Below are 23337 nucleotides of genomic sequence, written 5' to 3' on the forward strand. Positions count from 1 at the left end.
CACCCTATTATTTGTTTCTTTCTTTCTTTCTTTTTCTTTTTGGCACTGAGGAATGAACTCAGGGGCTCTTAATCATTGAGCCACAACCCCAGCCCTTTTTATCTTTTAATTAGAGACAGGGTCTTTCTAAGTTGCTTAGGACCTTATAAATTGCTTTACCTGGCTTTGAACTTGGAATCCTCCTCCTTCAGCCTCCCAAGCCATTAGGATTACAAGTGTGTGCCACTACACCTGGCTAGGATTTTATTAATAAGTCTGGTACAAGTCATTCTTCATATATATGTGTGTGTGTCTCTCTCTGTGTGTGTGTATGTGCGTGTGGTATCTTTTAGTTGTTGATAGAATTTTATTTTTATTTATTTACCTGTGGTGCTGAAAATCGAACCCAGTGCCTCACACATGCCAGGCAAGCACTCTACCACTGATCTACAACCCTAGCCCCTGTAAGTCATTCTTTGGGTGAAAAATGTACTCTTTCTGTCAGGAGTATAATTGCTGCATCATAGGGTACTAGATTATTTTGTGTGTGTGTGTGTGTGTGTGTGTGTGTGTGTGTGTGTGTGTGTGTATATTGAACCCCGGTCACTCTACCACTGAGCTGTATCCCCAGCTCTTTTAATTGTTTTATTTGAAGACAGGGTCTCCCACTAAATTGCTGAGGCTGGCATCAATTTTGTGATACTCCTGCCTTAGCCTCCAGAGTTGCTGGGAATATGGGCATGTGCACTGTGCCTGTCTAGGGTATAGTCTAGTCGTTTAGCTTTTTAGATTTTGTCAGGTATCCTTCAGTATTGGTTGTACCAGTTTTTCTTCCTAGCAACAAAATGTAAGAGTTAAAAAGAAAAGCTTCACTGTAAATCTTAATAAGGAAATAATGATCTCTTCAAATAGTGTATCCACTATCACTATCAGTTGGGTATCCACATGAAAAGAAGTGAGAAAAGCCAGTGTGATGGCTCATACATGTAATCCAGCAGCTTGGGAGGTTGAGACAGGAGGATCACTGGTTCAGAGCCAGCCTCAGCAACTTATCAAGGCCCTAAGTAGCTCAGTGACACCTTATCTCTAAATAAAATACAAAATAGAGCTGGAGATGTGGCTCAGTGGTTAAGCACCCCTGGATTCACTCCCCATTACTAAAAAAAAAAGAGAGAGAGAGAGAGAGAGAAAGTAATGAAGGAATTTGACTCCTATATCATACATAAAAATTAGAGCTACATCATGGATGTAAACAATTAAAATAATGATTTTTTATGACCTAGGGGAACAAAATTTCTTAAAGGGAACACAGAAAACACTAACCACAAAATAAGGATTGAGGGCTGGGGATGTGGCTCCAGCGGTAGCGCGCTTGCCTGGCATGCGTGGGGCCCGGGTTCGATCCTCAGAACCACATACAAACAAAGATGTTGTGTCCGCCGAGAACTAAAAAATAAATATTAAAATTCTCTCTCTCTCTCTCTCTCTCTCTTTAAAAAAAAATAAGGATTGATAAATGGGACCTTGATAAAATTAAAAACCTTGTTCATCAAAATAAACCATTAAAACAAGAGAGAGTAGAAGGTAGTCCACACACAGGAAGTAGATATAAGTAATACAAACACATCCACAGAACTTATTTTCAAAATACATAAAGAGCCAGAAGTGGTGGTAACACTAGTAATTCCAGCAATTTAGAAGGCTGAGGCAGGAGGATTGCAAGTTCAAGGCTAGTCTCAGCATCTAAGCAAAGCCCTAAGCAATTTAGGGAGGACTGGGGATGTAGCTCTGTGGTTAAGCATCCTTGGTTCAAACCTCAGTACCAAAACAAACAGCAACAACCAAAAAACCCGAAGGACAAAACAAAATGCAAAAGAATTCCTACAAACCATTGAAAAAAGGAAGACAGACAGTAAAAATGATGTTGAGTGTATGGAAAAAAGGCTTGAGCAGGCATCCACAAAAGAGAATGTTCACATGGTCAATAAGCTATGTAAAGGTAATGAAAACCATTGGCCATTAGGGAAAGAAAGTTAAACCACAATAAAATGCTGCTACATCTCTATCAGAATTACTAAAATTAAAAGGGTTGATGCTGTGCTTTGGATATGGCTTGGGTGTGTTCCCCAAGGATTTTTGTGTTGAAATTTAATCCCCACTGTGAGGTATTAAGAGGGTGGAAACATAATCTGATTTTGGTGTTTAGAAATGGGGCCTTTGGAAGTGATTAGTATTAAATAAGGTCATGGGTGGAAGCCCCATAATTGAATACTAGTTACTTTCCAAGAAGAGGGTGAGAGACCAGAATGCATGCCTCCTGTCTCTTGCTGTGTGAGACCCTGTGCAACCTTAGGCCTTTGTCAGCAAGAATGCCACCACCAGATGTAGACCCTCTACCTTGGACCAGAACTGTGAGCCAAAACAACTTCTCTTTGGAGGGTGATGCTAGAAATTGAACCCAGGACTGTGCATGCACCAGCTCTTTTAGTGAGCTCTACCATCAACCCAACCTCTTTTTTTAATAAAGTTACTCAGCCTTGAATATTTTATTATAGTAATGAAAACCAGATTAACAAAACCTAATATCAAAGATATAGAACATTTTTGCACTTTTTCTAATATATATTCTTTCTGGTTTTTTTTTTCCTCTTTCAACATATATACTCCTTGTATACCTATTAATACCACCTGTTTTATTTACTATGCTTGTATCACAAACCTTTTCCTATAACTAAATATTTTTATTTGTCATTATTTGAAATTACAGTGTCCTAGGTCAAGAATACACCATAATTTATTTTATCAATCTGCTTTGGTATCAAATTTTATGCTATTTAAATTGTGTCTAAATAACAATCTCTGCAAGCCAGGTGTGGTGCCATATACCTATAATCCCAGACTCGGGAGGCTGAGGCAGGAGGATCACAAGTTCAAAGCCAGCCTCAGCAATTTAGCAAGACCCTGAGTCTCACACACACACACACACACACACACACACACACACACAAAGGTCGGGGATGTGGCTCAGTGGTAAAATGTCCCTGGGTTCAATCCCTAGTAAACCTCCTGCCAATAACAATCTTTTCACTTACATGATTATTTCCTTAAGATAAATTCCTATAAATGTATGTAAAATTCTAAATTTATCCTGATAGATTATCTGAATTTTACTTCCATTCATACTCAGAGAAGGCTTGTTTCCCTGAACCCTTAGCCACACTGGCTATGTTTCAAAACAAATTTTAATCTAATTCTTTTTTTTTTTTTGTACCAGGGATTGAACTCAGGGGCACTCAACCACTGAGCCACATCTCTACATCCCTGGTCTTACTGTGTATTTTATTTATAGATAGGATCTCACTGAGTTGCTTAGTGCCTCACCATTGCTGAGGCTAGATTTGAACTCATGATCCTCCTGTTTTAGCCTCCCAAGCCACTGGGATTACAGGCTTGCACCACCACACCTGCACCTGGCTATGTGCTCTTTTTAATCTCACAGTAGATTTTTTTTTTTTTTTTTGGTATTTGGACTGAGTATTTTGTTTATACTACTGTAACCCTTTGAAGTTATGGCTCATTAGTGCTCTTCATATTATTGTTCTGCTCCCCAACTTTGGGCTAATACACCTTGACCTGCCTTGGTAACTAGATACAATAGTGATACTAGTTCCCTTCAAGGAGCTCCTTTGCTGCAAAGGAACTCCTTAGTCAAGGGGCAGATAACATAGGGAAAGGTTTTTGGTTGCCCTTCAAGAAATATCTATTGAGCCAGACACAGGAAAGCAATGGAGATAAGAGAAAATAACAAGATGGGTGTTCTGCCTGCCCTTATTTACTTCATGGATGGTAAATAAATAAAGAAATGCTTCTAAAGTCTAAACAATTCATTCTTTCTTTCCATACCTAGTACCTAGATATGTCTGTTTATTAATTCAACAATATCAAGCACCTAGTATGGATTAGGCATTATCTATGCCCTGAGGATACAGCAGTAAATAAAATGGTTGAAATCACTATCTCTGTAGAATTTTTCTTCTAGTGGGGGAAGGCTATAAATAAAAAAAATAAATAAAATTGTAAATAAAATTATGGTATGCTAGATGGCGATTAGTGTTTTGATTAAAAACAATATAAGAGAGGGGGATTGGAATTGTGTGTATGCATATATGTGTGATTTTAAGTAAAGTGGCAAGGAAAGGCTGGACTAAGAATGTGACATTTAAGTTAAGACCTGAAGGAAGTAAGCCACACAAATATCTAGATAATTCTATGGAGCACAAAAGAAGACAGATTCTTGGCTTGGACATTTCTACAGCTGGGAGATAGATATATAATTAATCATAGTCATGTTTGTGATGGTATTCTGTAAGACTTAATGGTCTATAAATACAGAATGTTTTCAGTATATTACACATGATTATTTACAAGAATAGGATCATATATTGGCCCTATGAATTATATTAAACTATAACACAAGGAAATATGATAATGTGCAGGTGGGGGGCTAATTGTTCCATTCTATACTACCAATTCCTTAAAGGGGGAAAGGATGCTTCTCCCTTGAGGTTTCTGCTTGGGAGCCCACTTTTTGTTGTTGTTGTTTTGTTTTGTTTTGTTGTGTGGTAAGTAGGATGTAATCATTATTATTATTATTATTATTTTGAGAGAGAGAGAGAGAATTTTTAATATTTATTTTTTTTAGTTTTTGGCGGACACAACATCTTTGTATGTGGTGCTGAGGATCAAACCTGGGCCTCACACGTGCCAGGCGAGCGTGCTACCACTTGAGCCACATCTCCAGCTCCTGTAATTATTATTTGTGGGTATAAAACTTCCTTGCTCTGGAAGCCAGATTATGTTACAGAAAAATCATTTGCAAACCCATGAGTTATTTGTAAATGGATGGAGCCCAAAGGTACCAAAAGTAAGTTTTCTTTCTGTGTGCATTTCACTAAGTCTAAAAGCTGAGGGATAAACAAGAAAATGCTGTTTGCATTCCGTTTAGACCCCAGCACTCTGAAGGAGGTCTTTATACCTGGGATTGAATCCAGGGGTGCTTAACCACTGAACCATATCCCCAGCTCTTTTCGTTTTGGATTTTGAGACAGGGGCTGGCTAAATTGCTTAGGGCCTTGCTCTCTTGCTGAGGCTGGTTTTGAGCTGGAGATCCTTCTACCTCAGGCTTGGTAGTCCGAAAGAGGTCTTTAAAGACCTGTTTTTTTTTTTTTTAAAAAGTTATTATTATTATTATTTTTTTTCCTGGGAAAAGTAGGTTAGCTTGGGCAATCAACATAATCCATATGAGTTCCTGGTGTTTCAGGGATTTTGCCAGGTTGTGCGTGCACACTGCTGATTACCATGCTGGAAGGCACTCACCGAAGTCTGAAAGCTTACAACACACTTTCTACATGCCAACAAAGAAGGAAGAAAGCCTGGATGCTGTTGCTTGTGTGGTGGTGCAAAAAGGAGGGCGTGCCCTGTGACCAATTCTGGCCAAACACTATTCATTCATTCATTCATTCATCGGATATTTTATTAAGTGTACATTCCGTGTATGCACCGCTGCTTGCCCACCGGGGTCATTCAAAGCCCTGCGGGTGCGGTGCACAGAGGAGAGAACTGTATATTCCCAGCCTGGGTCTACCTTCCAGTAGAGCTCCTAGACAAAGAGATGCTACCCTGCAGCTCCCTAGGTTGAGGGCTCCGCCCGCGGTGGCGAGGGAGGGTGGAAGTGGGGGTGGGGGTTCGGCGCAACTGCTTCTCCACTCCCCAGCCCGAGGGGGCGCTGCAGCGCCGACGCTCGGCCCGCCCCTGAGCCGCGCTTCACTCGGCCCGCGGTGGTACGTTCCCCCTCGCTGTCCTCCCCCTCCTCCCCGGCCCTCCCCGCTGGTGGTAGGTGCCGGAAGTGCCGCCATTTTGGGGTGTTCTGCTCTGGCGGCAGCGGCAGCGGCGGCGGGACGCGGAGGCTCCCCCGGGACTCGGCCTCAGCAGCGAGGCGGCGGCGGCGGCGGCGGCTGCGGAGGCGCAGGCAGCAGCTGAGGCAGCGGCAGGCTAAGGTGCAGCCGCTGGTGAGTGTGGGGACTAGGGAATAACGGGCCGCGGGACGGAGGGAGGGAGCGGAGGCTGGAGGGAGGCGCCGTGGGGCGGGTCCGGTTCGGGCGGCAGCGGGTCACAGGGCCCTCCGGGTGCGGTCGCTCCTCTTTCCCCGCGCCCCGGAGGCAGGGCCGTGATCTCCCGCGCGTCGGGGTCCCTGGCATCCCGGGTCCCGCCGCGCTCGCCTGGCGCGTGCCCCTGCGCCGAGAGAGACCCGCCTTCCTCGTGGCCTTACACCTCTCCCCGCGCCCTTTGCCTTCATCCTCCCAACCCACAGCGGTTAGCTCCTTGCCCAGGAGCAGTCCCGTCCTCCTTTCCAGCTGCCTTGCCGGATCCAGGCTGCTTGCCCCGCACACCCCTTCCTTGACCCTTCCGCCCCACGTGTTCCTTGTCCTCTGCCCTCGGGCACCCCAGGATCCTCCCCTTAGAGGGTAGCCCTTCTCCGAGCCTCGAGAGCCCCCTGTTCCTTGCCCCAGATCGGCTAGCGCCTTGGCTCGCCCTCCCCCCAACATCAGGTGCTCACCCAGTCATGGCCTAGTAGTCGAGCTGGAAACTCGCACCCGGGGACCTGGAGAGCACATTAAAGCGCTTTCTTCGCCAGGGACCTGGCTTTGGATTTCAAGTCGGTGCTGTTTTGATTGTGGTCCTTCGGGCAGGATGTTGTTTTAATTCTCTGAGATCATTGCATATCCTCTAAGGAGCTTCTTATTGGTTTGGGTTCATTCCCATAGTTGAGGGGAAGGTGGTGAGGTTTTGATCGGAGTCTGTTTGAGCAAAATGGAATCGCTTTCTCGTCAGCAGAGTTGGTGCTGTGCGTTCATTACTGTGGGGTAAAAAGGCTGTTTAACAGTTTTTGAGAGAGCATGAGATGCTTGATGATGTCTGTAGTTTGAGAGGTTACAAATACCCAATGAATCTTTTATAGGAACTTTGCGTTTTAAAGGTCTTTTCACTGTCTTTGGTTCTGTGTGAATTGGAGAGGATTTAATTGCATTCTTTCACCTTTTCCACAAGTGTAGTACTCTTAAGTTTCAGGTTCTCTGCAAATCCTTGACGAGAATGAAGGGGTCTTCTTATAGAATTAATAATTTTTTTTTCGTTTTAACATTAAAGTTCACTTTGAAAATCACGGAGTTAAAATAGCATGCACTAACTATTGCTGTAGTGATTTTTCTCCCCAAGGTAATTTTTATATTTTTCTAGATTTACTTAGGGAGTGTGGGATTTCTAATCATGACTTTTAGCCAGGATAGAAGCAGTGCTGTTGGTAAAGCAAATCTGGAGCTTTCAGCTGTTGCTTTAACCAGGAAGCTTATGGTTCCCCTAGTGGTTCTTTCCTCATGACTGTCCACCACCTGTTTCCATTAAGAATGGTCCTTGGCCCCAGATCATAGGCCTCCACTTCTCTCTTAACATTCATTTTTTCCCTTTAGGTTTTCTTTTCTTTTTTTTTTTTTTTTAAAGTGAGAGAGGAGAGAGAGAGAGAGAATTTTTTAATATTTATTTTTTAGTTCTCGGCAGACACAACATCTTTGTTGGTATGTGGTGCTGAGGATCGAACCCGGGCCGCACGCACGCCAGGCGAGCGCACTACCGCTTGAGCCACATCCCCAGCCCCCCTTTGGGTTTTCTTCTCTGAAGATAGGGTCTAGATTTTCGATCCATTAGCAGGAGGACTATTAAGAGATGTTTTCCAAACCTTTCACTTTTCAGAGGAGGAAACTGAGGGCTTCAGAAGTAAGCGACTTACTTGCCCAAGGTTACATAGCAAATATTCTTAAAACAGTCTTTTAGCAGAGGTTTGTTTTGCCTTTTTTTTTTTAAAGTATCATGAGCAATAATGCAAATTGCCCTTTGAGATATGGTGGAATGGAAAGGGCTCTGGGCTTAAATTTAGAAGACATGAATTGTAATCTTATGTCAGTTACCCTAACCATGTTAGTCAGCTATTAGGTTTATTTTAATATGCAATATGAAGGAAATGGTGTCTGTCTCACATGGTGCTAGTTCCCCTTCCATGCAGTAACGTGTGAAAGTATCTGTGTTATGATAGGCAGACAGTGAAATTGGGAGCCAGAATGATTTTTTTTCTTACTGCAGAAGTTACAGGGCTGGGGCTGTGTCTTAGTGGTAGAGCACTTGCCTAGCATGTATGAGGCACTGGGTTTCATCGTCAGCACCACATAAAAGTGATAAAGTAATAAAGGTATTATGTCCATCTACAACTAAAAAATATTAACAAGTTACAAATGCATTGTAAAAAGTAGAGATAAGTCAAAAAGGGAACTCAGCCATAGTCCCACTACTCAGAGGTGATTGTTAATATTTGGTTTTTATCTTGTTCATCCTTTTTATATGCTATAGATGTATTACTTACCAAAGTAGGCTTTAGTCAGAGTTTCATGGTGGGTTTTAAGATTTTTTTTTTTAGGTAGTGGGAAGTGAACCCAGGAGTACTTAACCATTGAGTCACATCCTCAGTTTTTTTTATAATTTATTTAGGGACAGGATCTCGCTGAGTTGCTTAGGGCCTTGCTAAGTTGCTGATGTTGACTTTGAACTCATGATTCTCCTGCCTTAGCCTCCTGAGCCCTTGGGATTACAGGTGTGTGCTACCACACCTGGCATGTTTTAAGATTTAATAATAGATATTAAATTTATTTATTTTTTAATTTGGTTCTGGGGATTGAACCCAAGGGTACTTTACCACTGAGCTACACCCCCAGCCATGAATCTCCCCTTTTAAATTTTTTTAAATTTTAATATTTATTTATTTATTTTTTTAGTTTTCAGTAGACACAACATCTTTGTTTGTATGTGGTGCTGAGGATTGAACCTGGGCCGCACGCATGCCAGGCGAGCGTGCTACCACTTGAGCCACATTCCCAGTTCCTTCCCTTTTAAATTTTGAGACAGGGTCTCACTAAGTTGCTGAGGCTGGCCCAGAACTTGGGATCCTCCTGCCCCAGCCTCCTGAGTCGCTGGAATTACAGGCATGTGCCACTGTGACCTGCTCTGTGGAAGCTATTAAATATAGAATGCCATTTTGAGTGGTTGCTAAAACAAACCATGCCATACCTGGGCATGGTCGCACAGGCCTGTAATCCCAGTGACTCCTAAGGGGCTGAGATGGGAGGATTGCAGCTTTAAGGTCAACCTCAGCAATTTAGGAAGGCTTTCAGCAAGACCTGTCTCAAAATTAAAAAAGGGATGGGTGTGTAGCTCAGTGATAAAGCACCCCAGGGTTAAATCTCCAGGACTCAAAAAAAAAAAAAAAAAAAAGATCCACGTATGAGGTAGATGGGTAAAGCAGCACAGGAACAGAGAAATCCTTTTAAACGTGTGATGGGCTTCAAGAGGAGGAAAAGAAAGTGGCAGAGACCTTATTGTGTATATGTGGTGTGTGTGTGTGTGTGTGTGTGTGTGTGTGTGTGTGTGTGTGTGTGTTTAATAAAGATTTGGGCTCTGCTACTAAATGTAAAGCTAAGTACTGAATTCCTTTCCTCTTTCCTTGACTGCCACTGCAGCTTCTTTAACTATTTTCCTGTGAATCTGAACCTAAATAGGAACTAGGCAGTTAAAAGATGATAGTGGTGGAAAGAGAAGAACTGCCACCTGGAAGAAGCAGGAGCATAGGCTCCTCTAAGCAGGGTTTTGGGTACTTATAACAAATTGCTCTGTTCTCTTTAAACCAGTGAATGATAGCATTTTGTGAAGCACTTTTTTTTTTTAAAAGTTTTATTGAGGGCTGGGTTCGATCCTCAGCACCACATAAAAATAAATAAAGGAATTGTGTCCAACTACAACTGGAAAAAAACCCAAACTGCTGGGGATGTAGCTCAGTTGGTAGAGTGCTTGCCTTCCATACACACAAGGCCCTGAGTTCTATCCCCAGTACACCCCCCCCCCACACACACACACAAAAATTTTTTGAGATACAATTCACCCATTTCCTGGGAGTGGTGTATATGCCTGTAATCTTAGCAACTTGGGATTTATTTATTAATTTGTAATTAATTTATGAATAAAAATGCTTAAGAGCACGATGTGCTTTATTTTATTATTTGATACTGGGGATTGAACCTTGGGCACTTAACCACTGAGCTAAATGCCCAGCCCTTTTTACTATGAGACGGTGTCTCCTAAGTTGCTTAGTGCCTTGCTAGGTAGCTGAAACTGGCTTTGAACTTGTGATTCTCCTACCTCAGCCTCCCAAGTTGCTGTGATTATAGGTATGGGCCACTGTACCTAGCTTTCCTAATCATTTTAAAGTGTACAGTTATGTGGTAGTAAAGTACATTCACGGGGTAAGTTTGTGGCTCAATGGTAGAGCACTTGCCTAGCATGTGTGAGACCCTGGGTTTGATCCTCAGCATCACATAAAAATAAATAAAACAGGCTGGGGTTGTGGCTCAGTGGTAGAGCACTCACCTAAGCACATGCAAGTCCCTGGGTTCGATCCTCAGCACCACATATAAATAAAGAAATTAAATAAAGATATTGTGTCCAACACAACTAAAAAATAAATATTTAAAAAATAAATAAAACAAAAAAGATATTGTGTCCATCTACAACTAAAAATATATATATATATATATGTATTTTTAAAAAAATACATTCACATTGTTGGCAAAAAGATTTCCAGAAGTCTGGGAAGATCTTGTAGATCTGAAATTGTATATCCCTTTGAAAAAAACTCTTTTCCTTTGCCCTTCAGTCCCTGGTAACCACTTTTCTTTTTGTTTCTATGAATTTGAGTACTTTAGAGACCTTATAAGTGGAATCATAAAATGCTTTTCTTTTTGTGACTGACTTATTTCACATAGCTTGATATCCTCAAGGTTTATCCATATTTTAGCACTTGACAGAACTTTTTTCTTTTTGAGACTCCATTATATGGATATATCACTTTTTGTTTATTTGCTGCATCCATTGATGGAAGTTTGAGTTGTTTTTGCTTCTTGGCTATTATGAACAGTGCTGCTATGAACATAGGCTTCTGTTTGAGTTTTTGGTGTGCGCCACCACACCTGACTTCTTGTTTTTTAATCTTTTTGGTTACATGTTCGATATTCCTTATGTAAATGCTTGGGATCAGAAGTGTTTTGTGATTTGGACTTTGTATTGATATTTGCATACACATAATGAGATTTCTTGGGGATGGCATGTAAGTCTAAACATGAGGTTTTGTTTTTTTTTCTTTTTCTTTTTCTTTTGGTACTAGGGATTGAACTCAGAGGCACTTTACCACCGAGCCACATCCCCAGGTCAGTTTTCTTTACTTTTTATTTTGAGTCAGGGTCTCACTAAGTCACTTAGGGTCTTGCCAGATTGCTGAGGCTGGCCTTGAACTTGTGATATTCCTGCCTCAGTCTCCTGAGTCCATTTATGTTTCCTATATACCTTATCACATAGCCTGAAGATAATTTTACACATTTTTAAAAATATTTTAGTTTTAGGTGGACACAATGTCTTTATTTTATTTTTATGTGATGTTGAGGATTGAACCCAGTGCCCCACGCATGTCAGGCGTGTGCACTACCGCTTGAGCCATATCCCTGCCCAAACACATTATTTTTATAAATAAGGTGTGCCTGAATTTTGATTGTGATTTATCACACCAAATTAAATGTGAAATTTTCCACTTGTGGTGACATGTTGACACTCATAAAGTTCAGAGTTTGATTGTTTTGGCTATTTGGATTAGGGATGTTCAACTTGTATATGCCAGAAAATGAGATTGCTGGGTCATAGGGTAATCCTACTTGAACTCTCATACTGTTCTCAATAGCAGCTATAGCATTTTATGATCCCACTATCTTGCACAGGGCTTCCTAATTCTCCATATCCTCTACATCATATGTTTCTAGCTTTGTTTTGTTTTGATAGCCATCCTAATGGGTGTGAGGTAATTACTCTGTGGGTTTTTGTTTTTGGTGCTGAGGACTGAACCCAGAGGGGTTTTATCACTGAGCTACATCCCCAGTCCTTTGTATTTTTTATTTTGAGATAGGGTCTTACTGAGTTGTTGAGGGTCTTGCAGAATTGCTGAGACTGGCCTTAAATTTGCAGTCCTCTGGGTTAGCTTCCTGAGTCACTGGATTACAGGCATGTGACACTCTATTATGGTTTTGATTTGCATCTCTGAAGATAAGTGATATTGAATTTGAACTTTTTGTTTGACATCTTTTTTAAAAATATTTATATTTTAGTTGGAAGTGGACACGATATCTTTATTTCATTTTTATGTGGTGCTGAGGATCGAACCCAGTGCTTCATGCGTTCTAGGCAAGTACTCTACCACTGAGCCACACCCCAGCCCTTTTGTTTGACATCTTTAGAGAAATGTCTGTTCAAGTCCTTTGCCCATTTTTAAATTGTATGATTTCTCTGGGGATGTAGTAAGTTCAGTGATAGAGTGCTTGCATAGCACGTGCAAAGTCCTGGGTTTGGTCCCCGTCACCACAAGGGTGTTTTTTTTATTGTCGAGTTTCAGTAATTATTATTTTCTGAGTATTATATTAACCCCTTATGGTTATATAACTTACAGATTTTTTCCCCCCATTCTTTATTTTTGGTACCAGGGATTGAACTCAGGGGCACTGGACCTCTGAGTGACATCCCCAGCTCTATTTTGTATTTTATTTAGAGATAGGGTTTCACTGAGTTGCTTAGTGCCTTGCTTTATTGATTGATTGGTTGCTTGATTGATTGATTAATTGCTGAGGTTGGCTTTGATCTTGTGAACCTCCTGCCTCAGCCTCCCTATCTGATCCGAGCCACTGAGATTACAGGCTTGTAGCTACTGCTGGCTTTTTCCCCATTTGGGGGGATGGGGGTGAACTCAGAGGCACTCAATCACTGAGCCAAATCCCCAGCCCCATTTTGTATATTTTTAGAGATGGGGTCTCATGGAGTTGCTTAGTACCTCTCTCATTGCTGAGGCTGGCTTTCAACTTGCTACCTTACTGCCTCAGCCTCGTGAGCCCTTGGGATTATAGACTTGCAAAGGAGGCTGTTTTCCCCCATTCTTTTTTTTTTTTTTTTAATATTTATTTCAGTTGTAGGTGTACACAATGACCTTTATGTTCTTTTTATATGGTGCCGAGGATTGAACCCAGAGCCTCACATGTGCCAGGCAAGCGCTTTACCGCTGAGCCACAATCCCAGCCCTTTTCCCCCTTCTTTCAGTTGCCTTTTCATCTGTTGATTTATCTTTTGATACACATAGGTTTTTAAGTTTTGTTCTGTTTTTTGGTCCCTAGGGTTTAATCCAGGGGCACTTAACCACTAAGCCACATCCCCCAACCTTTTTTATTTTTTATTTAGAGACAGGGTCTGGCTGAGTTGCTTAGGGCCTCACTGATTTGCTGAGGCTGGCCTGGCACTTGGGATCCTCCTACCTCAGCTTCTTGAATTGGGGGGTTTATAGGCTTGTGACACCACACCTGTCAAGGTTTTAAAATTTAATGTAGTCCCATTGTTCATTTTTGCTTTTGTTGTCTGTGTTTTTGGGGTCATATCCATAACAGCATTACCAAATCCAGGGTCATAAAGTTTTTCTTTTTGATTTTCTTTTCAGGGTTTTATGTGTTACATTTAGTTCATCTTGATCATTTGAAATGTACAATTCAGTGACATTAATTAAATTCAATTTTGAAATTATCACCATAAACAGAAACTCTGAAACCATTGCACAGCTCACCGTCTTTCTCTTACACCAGCCTGTGGTAACCTGAAATTTATTTTCTTCTCTATGAATTTGCCTTTTCTAAATATTTCATGTAACTAGAATCATGCATATTTGTCCTTGTTGTGTTTGGCCTGTTTCATTATTATGTTTTTCGAAGGCCTGTGTATGTGCATGCATCTAGGCACATTCCTTTTTATGACTGTATTGCTTCTTGAGGTCAGGGAGTTTTTTTTATTTTGCTATCTTGCTTTCTTTTGTAGATTTTATAAAAATTGTTGAGTTGATCAGAATTAATTGTTTTCGTATGGATTGCCAATCCCAGAGGAATGTTCACTGACATATTCAAACCTGAAGATTCAAGTGTGTCTGTGTAGAAGTATATAACAGTAACCCAAATAATAGTTTATAGCATACTTTCTAATTTCTATTTCAAGGATAATTGCCAATCTTTGACTGTGTAGTGTTTTCAAAAAGTATCAAGAGAACAATAATTAGCAAGTTTCTGCCTTTGTTTTATAGCTGTGTGAATGGATTTTATTTTATTTTTTGGTTCTAGGGATTGAACTCAGGGCCTTGTATATGCTAAGCAAGCTCTCTACCATGAAACTATAACCTCAACCTCATTCACCTCAACCTCATATGAATGGATTTTGTAGGAGGGGTGGACTGATCTCAGGTATTCCGTATTACGTGCAGATATATTTACAGAACCTTGGCATTAATAGTCTAGTTAGAATTAATAATACTTTTAGGTTAAGAGCATTTTGAAGATAGTCATAAGCTTCTGTTTGTTGTAATATGAACAAAGCTGTTCAGAGTATCCTCCAGTTATGTAAAAGACTTTGTTTTATTTTTGGGTGGTATTGGGGACTGAATCCAGGAGCATTCTATCACTGAACTACATCCTCAGCCCTTTTTATTTGCAACAAATTTTAAAAAATTCTTTTTTTAAAATTTTACTTATTTTTCTATTAGGGATTGGATCCAAGGTTGCTCTACCATTGAGCTGCTTTCCTAGTTCTTTTTTATTTTTTATTTTGAGACAGGGTCTCCTTAAGTTGCTGAGGGTCTTACTAAATTGCTGAGGCTAGCCTCAAACCAGATATCCTCCTATCTTAGCTTCCCAATAGGCATGTGTCACTGCACCCAACACCTTTTCTATTTTTTTTTTATGTTGATGGGCCTTTATTTTGTTCATTTATTTATATGCAGTGCTAAGAATCGAACCCAGTGCCTCACATGCTAGGCAAGGGCTCTACCACTGAGTCGCAACCCCAGATCCTTTTCTTCTAATTTTTATTTTGAGGATCTTACTAAGTTACCCAATCTGGCCTTGAATTTTGTAGATCCTCTTGCCTCAGTCTCTGAGTAGCTGGAATTACAAGAGTGCATCACCATAATGAGAAAAAACTTTTTTTTTTTTTTTTTGGTACCAGGGATTGAATACAGGGGCACTTAACCACTGAGAAGCACGCAACCACGAGTCACATCCCCAGCCCCTTTTTTTTGTTTAATATTTTGTAGAAGGACATGATAACCTTGCTATTTATTTATTTGTTTGTTTGTTTGTTTGTTTATTTAAAAATGGTGCTGAGGATTGAACCCAGTGCCTCACATATGCTGGGCAAGCACTGAGCCACAACTGCAGACCCCCAGCCCTTTTTATGTTTTAGAGACTGAATTGTTTAGGACCTTACTAAATTGTGGAGGCGGGCCTTGAACTAGAGATCCCCCTGCCTCAGCCTCCTGAGCCACTAGGATTACAGGCATGCATCACCATGCAAGGCTAAAGTAAGACTTACTGCTGGTTTTGGTCTGCTTAATTGTTTATGCTTTTTGGATCTAGATTCCCCTTCCAGTTTCCTCCTCTGTAGTAATAGTGGAAGTTTAATATTAAACCTCAGGTCTTGGAAGTTTAATTTCATTGACCCTTTAGTCCCATAGAGGTATTACAGCCCTTAGAGTACTTAACACATAAGTCTTTATTTTAGTGTCAGGAGAACATAATACCCTTTCTTCAAATAGCCTTTGGTTAAAAACTATTCTTTTATGCCTGATTATTTTTGGTAATAGTTAGAATGTATCATGGAAGTTCAGGTATTTCACAAGTTTAATTTTGACTAGAGATTAACTTTGTAGCCTTTCTTTTTTTGGGGGGGGCGTGTACCGGGAATTGAACTCAGGGCCACTTGCACTGATCCATATCCTGAGCCCTGTTTTGTATTTAATTCAGAGACAGGATTTCACTGAGTTGTTTAATGCCTCACTTTTGCTGAAGCTGGCTTTGAACTCATGATCCTCTTGCCTCAGCCTCCTGAGCTGACTTTGTAGACTTTCTGGGAATGAAATTTCTAACATCCCAAAGTTGACTGCTATTAATATAATCATAAATTTATGTATGTATTTTTGCTACAAGTGCTGAGGTATACTTGACATGGTCAAAAGGCAAGTCAAGTAGAAACAAGAAAATTTTTATTAAAAATATGGGGAATTATCAGCTGGGATTGTGGCTCAGTTGTAGAGCATTTGCCTTGCAAGTGTGAGGCACTGGGTTTGATTCTCAGCACCACATATAAATAAATGAATAAAATAAAGGTCTGTCAACATCTTTTTTTTTTTTTTAACATTTATTCATTTTTTTTTTAGTTTTCGGCAGACACAACATCTCTGTTTGTATGTGGTGCTGAGGATTGAACCCGGGCCGCACGCATGCCAGACGAGCGTGCTACCGCTTGAGCCACATCCCTAGCCCCTGTCAACATCTTTAAAAAAAAAAAATCTAGGGAATTAGCTGGGCACAGTGGCACGTGCCTGTAATTCCCAATGGTTCTAGAGGCTGAAGCAGGAGGATCACAAATTCAGAGCCAGCCTCACCAATTTTGTGAGGCCCTGAGTAATTTACTGAGACATTCTCTAAATAAAATATAAAAAGGGCTGGGGATGTGGCTCAGGGGTTAAATGACCTTGTGTTCAATCCTCAGTACTTAAAAAAAAAAAAAAGATATGACTTGAATGGGGTTTATAAACATCTGAGGAAGGTTAGCATATTAGATTTAATGATTGTATTACCAACGGGACCTTAACATTTCTGGGTCTGTTTTCTTCTCTTTAAAATGGAGATGCTTACCTGACATGGTAATGGGAGAATTAATTGGAAGTAATTTATGCTAGGCACTGAATACTGAGACATTGTTGGTACTGCTGTTTTCTTTTTCCATCAGTTACAGTAGATATACTGCTTACCTCATATGTCAGTAATGTGGTCAACCAGGTAAAATAAATAACATGTAAAAAGCCTAGCAGTGCCATATAGAGGAAGTAAAATTTCCCTTTTGGGTGTTGTGTGTGTGTGGATTAAACCCAGAGTTACTGGCCCTTTGAGCTATGTCTCCAGACCTTTTTATTTTTTGAGACAGGGTCTTTCTAAATTTCCCAGGGTGACCTTGAATTGGGGATCCTTCTGCCTCAGCCTCCTGAGCAACTGGGATCAAAGACATGCACCACCTTGTCTGGTTCCCTGCCTTTTTTTGGTGCCTGGGACTGAACCTATGTGCACTTCTTCACCACATCCCTGACTTTTTTTTTTTTTTTTTTTTTTTTGAGACAGAGCTAAGTGGTTTAAAGCCTCACTAAGTTGATCCTTCTGTCTTAGCCACCTGAGTCTTTGGGTTCACAGGTGTGAATCACTATCCCCGACTCGCCTGGTCCTTTTGGGTGTATTTTGTTTTGCATGTATATATATATACATACATATATATATATATATATATATGTATGTATGTTTAAAGGACACTTGTTTCTTGAAGTTCAGTACATTCATCTGAAATATTTAGCTAAACAAGTTAAACAAGTTATTCTTCCCCATAGAATCTTTTTAAAATTTTTTAAATTAAATTGTGGATAGACACATTACTTATTTATTTATTTTTATGCAGTGCTGAGGATTGAGCCTAGTGCCTCACACATGCTAGGCAAGTGCTCTACCACTGATCTACAACCCCAGCCTTCCCCATAGAATCTTTTATCTCATTGTTCTTTGTGGAATACTTGATAATATGGTTTTCTAGATTCATCATCATTGTGTCTTTTTTTCACGTGAGAGTCTACTAAATAAGCTGTGTTTAAACAAACAAACAAATGAATAAATTTGTTTAAACAAATAAACAAATGAATCTAATAGAGGCTGGTCTCAAACTTGAAATCTTCCTGTCTCAGCCTCCTAAATTGTTGGGACTACAGGTGTGCACCACTATGTTTGTTCTTTTTTATTTTTTATTTTGGTCACCTAATTAAACTAGGTCTCTTCCTAGTTTAATTAGGTGACCAAAATTAGGGAAAAGGGGACGCTAACATTTAGAGTTAAAATGTAAATGAAATTTTTAATTTGTTTATTTAAATTTATTTGTTTTGTAAACTATATTTTATCAATATTTATTTTCCCTCAGTATAAAGATTTGAACCCAGGGGCACTCTACCATGGAGCTGTATTTCCAATCCAATCCCTTTTGTTTTGAGACAGGCTCTCATTAAGTTTCCCAGGCTGACCTTGAATTTGCGATCCTTCTGCCTAGGCTTCCTGAGTATCTGAGATTACAGGCATGTGCTGAATCAAGAATGTTTATCTGAGTTGTGTAGTTTACTAAGGACAGTTTTTTCTTTTTTATGTACCTGGGGTTGACACTTAACTACAGAGCCACATCCCTAACCCCTGACCCCTGCTTTTTGTTTTTATTTATTTTCATTTATTTATTTTTTAGTTGTAGTTGAACATAATCTCGTTATTTAAAATTTATTTATTTTTATGTGGTGCTGAGGATCGAACCCAGGGCCTCTCACGTGCTAGGTAAGCGCTCTACTACTGAGCCACAACTCCAGCCCCCGACCCCTGCTTTAAAAAAAAAAAATTGTAGTTGTAGATGGACAGAATGCCTTTGTTTTGTTTATTTTTATGTGACACTGAGGATTGAACCCAGTGTTTTACACATGTGAGTCAAGTGCTCTCCCACTGAGCTACAGCCCCAGCCCTCCAGCCCGGTTTTAATTTTTTGAGGCAGGGTCTCGCTAAGTTGCTTAGGGCCTTGCTAAGTTGTTGAGGCTGGCTTTGAACTTACAAACTCCTCCTGCCTCAGCCTCCTGAATTGCTAGGATTACAGATGTGTACCACCGCACTAGACTAAAGACAGTTTTCTTTTCTTTTAGTTGTAGATGGACACAATACCAATTTATTTGCATATTTTTTTATGTGGTGCTGGGGATCGAACTCAGTGCCTCATGCATGCTAGGCAAGCGCTCTGCCCACTGAGCCACAACTGTGGCCCCTAAAGACAGTTTTCTTTTTCTTTTTTTTTTTTTAATATTTAGTTTTTAGTTTTAGGTGGATGCAACATCTTTATTTTTATGTGGTGCTGAGAATCTAACCCAGTGCCTCAGGCATGCTAGGCAAGCGCGCTACCACTTAAGCCACATCCCCAGCCCCCTAAAGACAGTTTTCTTAATGAGATCTTTGTGATTGTAACTTTGTTCTTGTCATAAAATTAGCGCCAAATGTTTTCTCTGATATAAGGGGGGTGACTCATAGTGGGGTAAGGAGAGAGAGCATGGGAGGATTAGATTAATTCTAGATGAGGAAGAGGGGTGGGAGGGAAAAGGAGGGGGAAGGGGATTAGCAAGGATGGTGGAATGTGATCCTTATACAAAGTACATGTATGAAGACTTGAATTGAGTGTCAACATCTTATATACAAACAGAGATATGAAAAATTGTGGAATATATGTGTATTAAGAATTGTAATGCAAAAAAAGTACATATATGATGGCGTAAATTGACGTGAACATACTTTATATACAGAGATACAAAAAATTGTGCTATGTATGTGTAATAAGGATTGTAAGGCATTCTACTGTTGTGTATTTAAAAAAATATAAAATCAATAAAAAATAAAATTAGCTATTAGAATCTCCTTAAACTAAAAATTTTCATATGGAATTAACTAGCAGTACTGTTCTGGAGTATTCTGTAGTTATAAGCTGTGGAAGCTATGTGTTTATATTTATTTTAAACAAGTGAGTTCCAGACTTGTAAACAGTTTTAGTTACGTTTTATGTCCAGTAGACATGCCATTTTGACTTTCCATATTCTTTTTTAATACTTTTTAGTTATTGATAGACCTTTATTTTATTTATTTGTATATGGTGCTGGGAACTGAACCCAGTGCCTCAGGCATGCTAGGCAAGTGCTCTACCACTGAGCCACAACCCCAGCCCATGACTTTCCATATTCTTTCTGTTAAGGAACTTCCCCCGCCCCTTGCAGTACTGGGGGTTGAACTTTCGTGCTTTACCATTCAGCTGTATCCCCAGCCTTATTTATTTATGTATGTACGCACAGTGCCAAATTGCCAAGGCTATCCTCACTTGAGATCCTCCTGCCTTGCTGGGATTATAGGCATAAACTACCATGCCCAACTCTAAGGAACTTCTAAAATTTTCTCTGAGAAGTAGGTTATGGGTAATTTTTTTCCCCTTCATATTTATTTTCTAATTTTTATACCGAAACCATGAATCTCATGAATGAAAAGTTGTATTAAAATCGTGGGGACTGGGGATGTGGCTCAAGCGGTAACACGCTTGCCTGGCATGCACGAGGCGCTGGGTTCGATCCTCAACACCCCATAAAAATAAAGATATTGTGTCCACCTAAAAAACTAAAAAATAAATATTAAAAAAAATTGTGGGCTGGGGCTAGAGCTCAGTGGTAAAGCACTTACCTCGCATGTGTGAGGCACTGGGTTCGATCCTCACACCACATAAAAATAAATAAAGATACAGTGTGTTCATCTACAACTAAAAAACGTTTTTTAAAAAATCGTACCTTTTTTCCCCTTCAAGGCATAAGAAAGCCTAATTAAAGGAGGCTGAGTATATTTCAGTATCCTAAATTATTTAAAGCATTTTAACTCTTAGAGCTTTATGAAGTTCTGTGTGACACTGAATTGACCAACCTTGTCTCCCTGCCTTATTAGAAATGGACTGATTTTTCAAAATGTCTTTAATACGCTGATTTTTCTTTGCCTCCACTTTAAAAAAATGGTAGCTGGGCTGTGGTTGTGGCTCAGTGGTAGCGTACTTGCCTGGCATGCGTGAGTTACTGGGTTCGATTCTCAGCACCACATATAAATAAATAAATAAAGGTCTTTTGACAACTAAAAAAAAATTGTTTTAAATATTTCAGCAAATGTGAAGTAGAATGGTGAGTTCTAGTTTAGTAGTTGCATTTAGATACTGGAGGGATTTCACTTAATTGGTTTGAATGTGCCATCTTTGTGATGTGTTCATAGGTACAAGAGTGTGGCGTTAGAAAGATCTGTTCACTAACTTTGTTTTTTTTTTTTTTTTTTTTTAAAGAGAGAGTAAGAGAGAGGGAGAGAATTTTAATATTTATTTTTTAGTATTTGGTGGACACAACATCTTTGTATGTGGTACTGAGGATCGAACCCTGGCGGCACGCATGCCAGGAGAGCACGCTACCGCTTGAGCCACATCCCCAGCCCCTTTTCACTAACTTTGTGATAGTTATATTCACCTTTGATGAAATGGGGTTGAGTAATTTTTACTTACCCTCCCAAATTAACATTCCATTGAAACTTTATTTTTGAGGGGAAATGACTTTAGTTTGGAGGTTGCACAAAAAGAAACTTTTTGGTTTCAAATCTGTTTAATTTTGTAGTGTTATACTTTTTAATTTTGAAAGGTCAGTAGTTTAGATTTACAAGCATTACATTTTGTGTTTAGGAATGTTCTTTAGCCCCTCTCTGCTCATGGTTCAATTCCTATTTGTCATAGCTAATTTTTTTTTTTTTTTTTGGTTGTTCTGGGGATCGAACCAAGGGACACTGAACCATTGAACCCAGTCCTTTTTGTATTTTTAAAAAAATTTTATTGTTAGTTTTTTTTTTTTTTTTTGTACAAGGGATGAAAGGTCAGTAGTTCAGATTTACATCTAAACATTGCTATTCTTCAGCAAAAGATTGCTAAATGAGAAACTGTCACCATTTTTTTCTGTTCTTTTACCTGCTAGATTGATGCAAGCTCTTGCAGAGACTGTGGGAATGTGTAATATTTGGTAATAATGTGAGTAGACTTTGTTTTGACCCAATATTATTTGGACATCTGTTAAAGTTTTTGCTAGTTTATATTTTGTACAGATAATTTACTGTAGGCTTTCCCCAGTTTTATTTATGTTTGCAACTTTTGTGTGTGGGAAACAGTCTTTTTTCTGCACCAGTGCCCTTCTCCCACAGTGCAGGCATGTAGTATAGTATTTCTTTCTGTCCTGGGGTGATGCTGCTGCTGACTTACCATGCTAGGTTGGATGGGGTATTACTAGTGAGAAACCTTTGCCATTTATTGGGTACTTGCCTGATTCTGAGTGCTGTCTGAGTAAGAGTTCTGTGGGGGCCAGGGAGAGAAAGGAAGTCAAAGTGGTGGTGACAACTTGATGCTTATAACTATTTGATATTTGTTTGCTAGCTGGTGATTTCTGCATGATGAAGTAGGACTGTTTTGTAGCCACATAGTCATTTTAAGCATTATGGCAGACTTTCAGCATGGGTATTTAAGGTGGAAGTTGATTGTGGTAAAAGATTATATTCCTTAGGTCCATATTTCTCAGATGGCTAAGAACAAAAGGAGCAAGCATTAACATTTTGTGTTTAGGAATGTTCTTTAGCCCCTCTCTGCTCATGGTTCAATTCCTATTTGTCATAGCTAATTTATTTATTTATTTATTTATTTACTTACTTACTTACTGAGCCACATCCCCAGCCCTATTTTGTATTTTTATTTAGAGGGAGCATCTCACTGAGTTACTTAGAACCTTGCTGTTGCTGAGGCTGGCTTCAAACTCTCTCGATCCTTCTGTCTCAGTCTCTTGAGCCACTGAGATTACAGGCCTGTGCTGCTGTGCCCAGTTTATTTTTTATTTTGAGACAAGTTCTCACTCAGTTGCCCAGGCAGGTGTCAAACTTGTGATCCTTCAGCTTCAGCCTCCCAAATCTTAGAATTACAGGCCTATGCTCCCATGCCCCATTCAGCTTTTCTGTTCATTAATTCCATTACAATTTATAGGACTTAGTATTTTATTAATAATATCTCTCTTTGTTTTTTTCAGTGAGATTTCAAGCTTTTTGAGGATGGAAATAGCCTTATTGCTTAGTGTATTGTGTATCTTTTTGGGGGAGATAGGCATAGTCCCTACCCCCATTATACTCTTTGACCTTACCCCCACTTTTTTTTTTTTAAAGTTTTGTTTTAGTTGTCAGTGGACCATTATTTTTTTATTTTTTATAAATATTTTTTAGTTATACATGGACACAATATCTTTATTTTTGTTTATGTATTTTTATGTGGTGCTGAGGATTGAGAACCCAGAGCTTCATACATGCTAGGCAAGCACTCTACCACTGAGCAACAACCCCAGCACCTTTTACCCACTTTTTAACATCTTACTGGATCTGGAGTGGGCACCTCAATGCAGGCTGGGCAAATCAGATTCTTCTAGGAATTTGAGATTGG

General features: G+C 39.8%; 1 protein-coding gene and 1 long non-coding RNA gene across 6 annotated transcripts in view; one reads left to right on the forward strand and one right to left on the reverse strand.

The window, feature by feature from the left end:
* Nucleotides 1–5876: 5876 nt before the first annotated feature.
* Nucleotides 5877–23337, forward strand: part of Celf1 (CUGBP Elav-like family member 1) — an 82053-nt gene continuing 64592 nt past the window's right edge. For 3 of the 5 annotated variants that reach the window (XM_040284366.2, XM_021729600.3, XM_021729602.3), the window contains exon 1: nucleotides 5914–6047. The gene's annotated coding sequence lies outside the window, so the exon portion shown is untranslated. Of the gene's footprint in view, nucleotides 6048–23337 lie in introns of all 5 variants that reach the window. The other 2 variants (XM_040284394.2, XM_021729604.3) reach the window with 2 other exon arrangements.
* LOC120889563 (uncharacterized) lies at nucleotides 5894–6941 on the reverse strand. The gene is made up of 2 exons (XR_013437573.1): nucleotides 6596–6941; nucleotides 5894–6270 (listed from the first exon to the last, which is right to left on the reverse strand). It is a non-coding gene; the product is annotated as an uncharacterized LOC120889563 (long non-coding RNA).

The sequence above is a fragment of the Ictidomys tridecemlineatus genome, chromosome 4 (assembly GCF_052094955.1).
Source record: "Ictidomys tridecemlineatus isolate mIctTri1 chromosome 4, mIctTri1.hap1, whole genome shotgun sequence".
NCBI lineage: Eukaryota > Metazoa > Chordata > Mammalia > Rodentia > Sciuridae > Ictidomys > Ictidomys tridecemlineatus.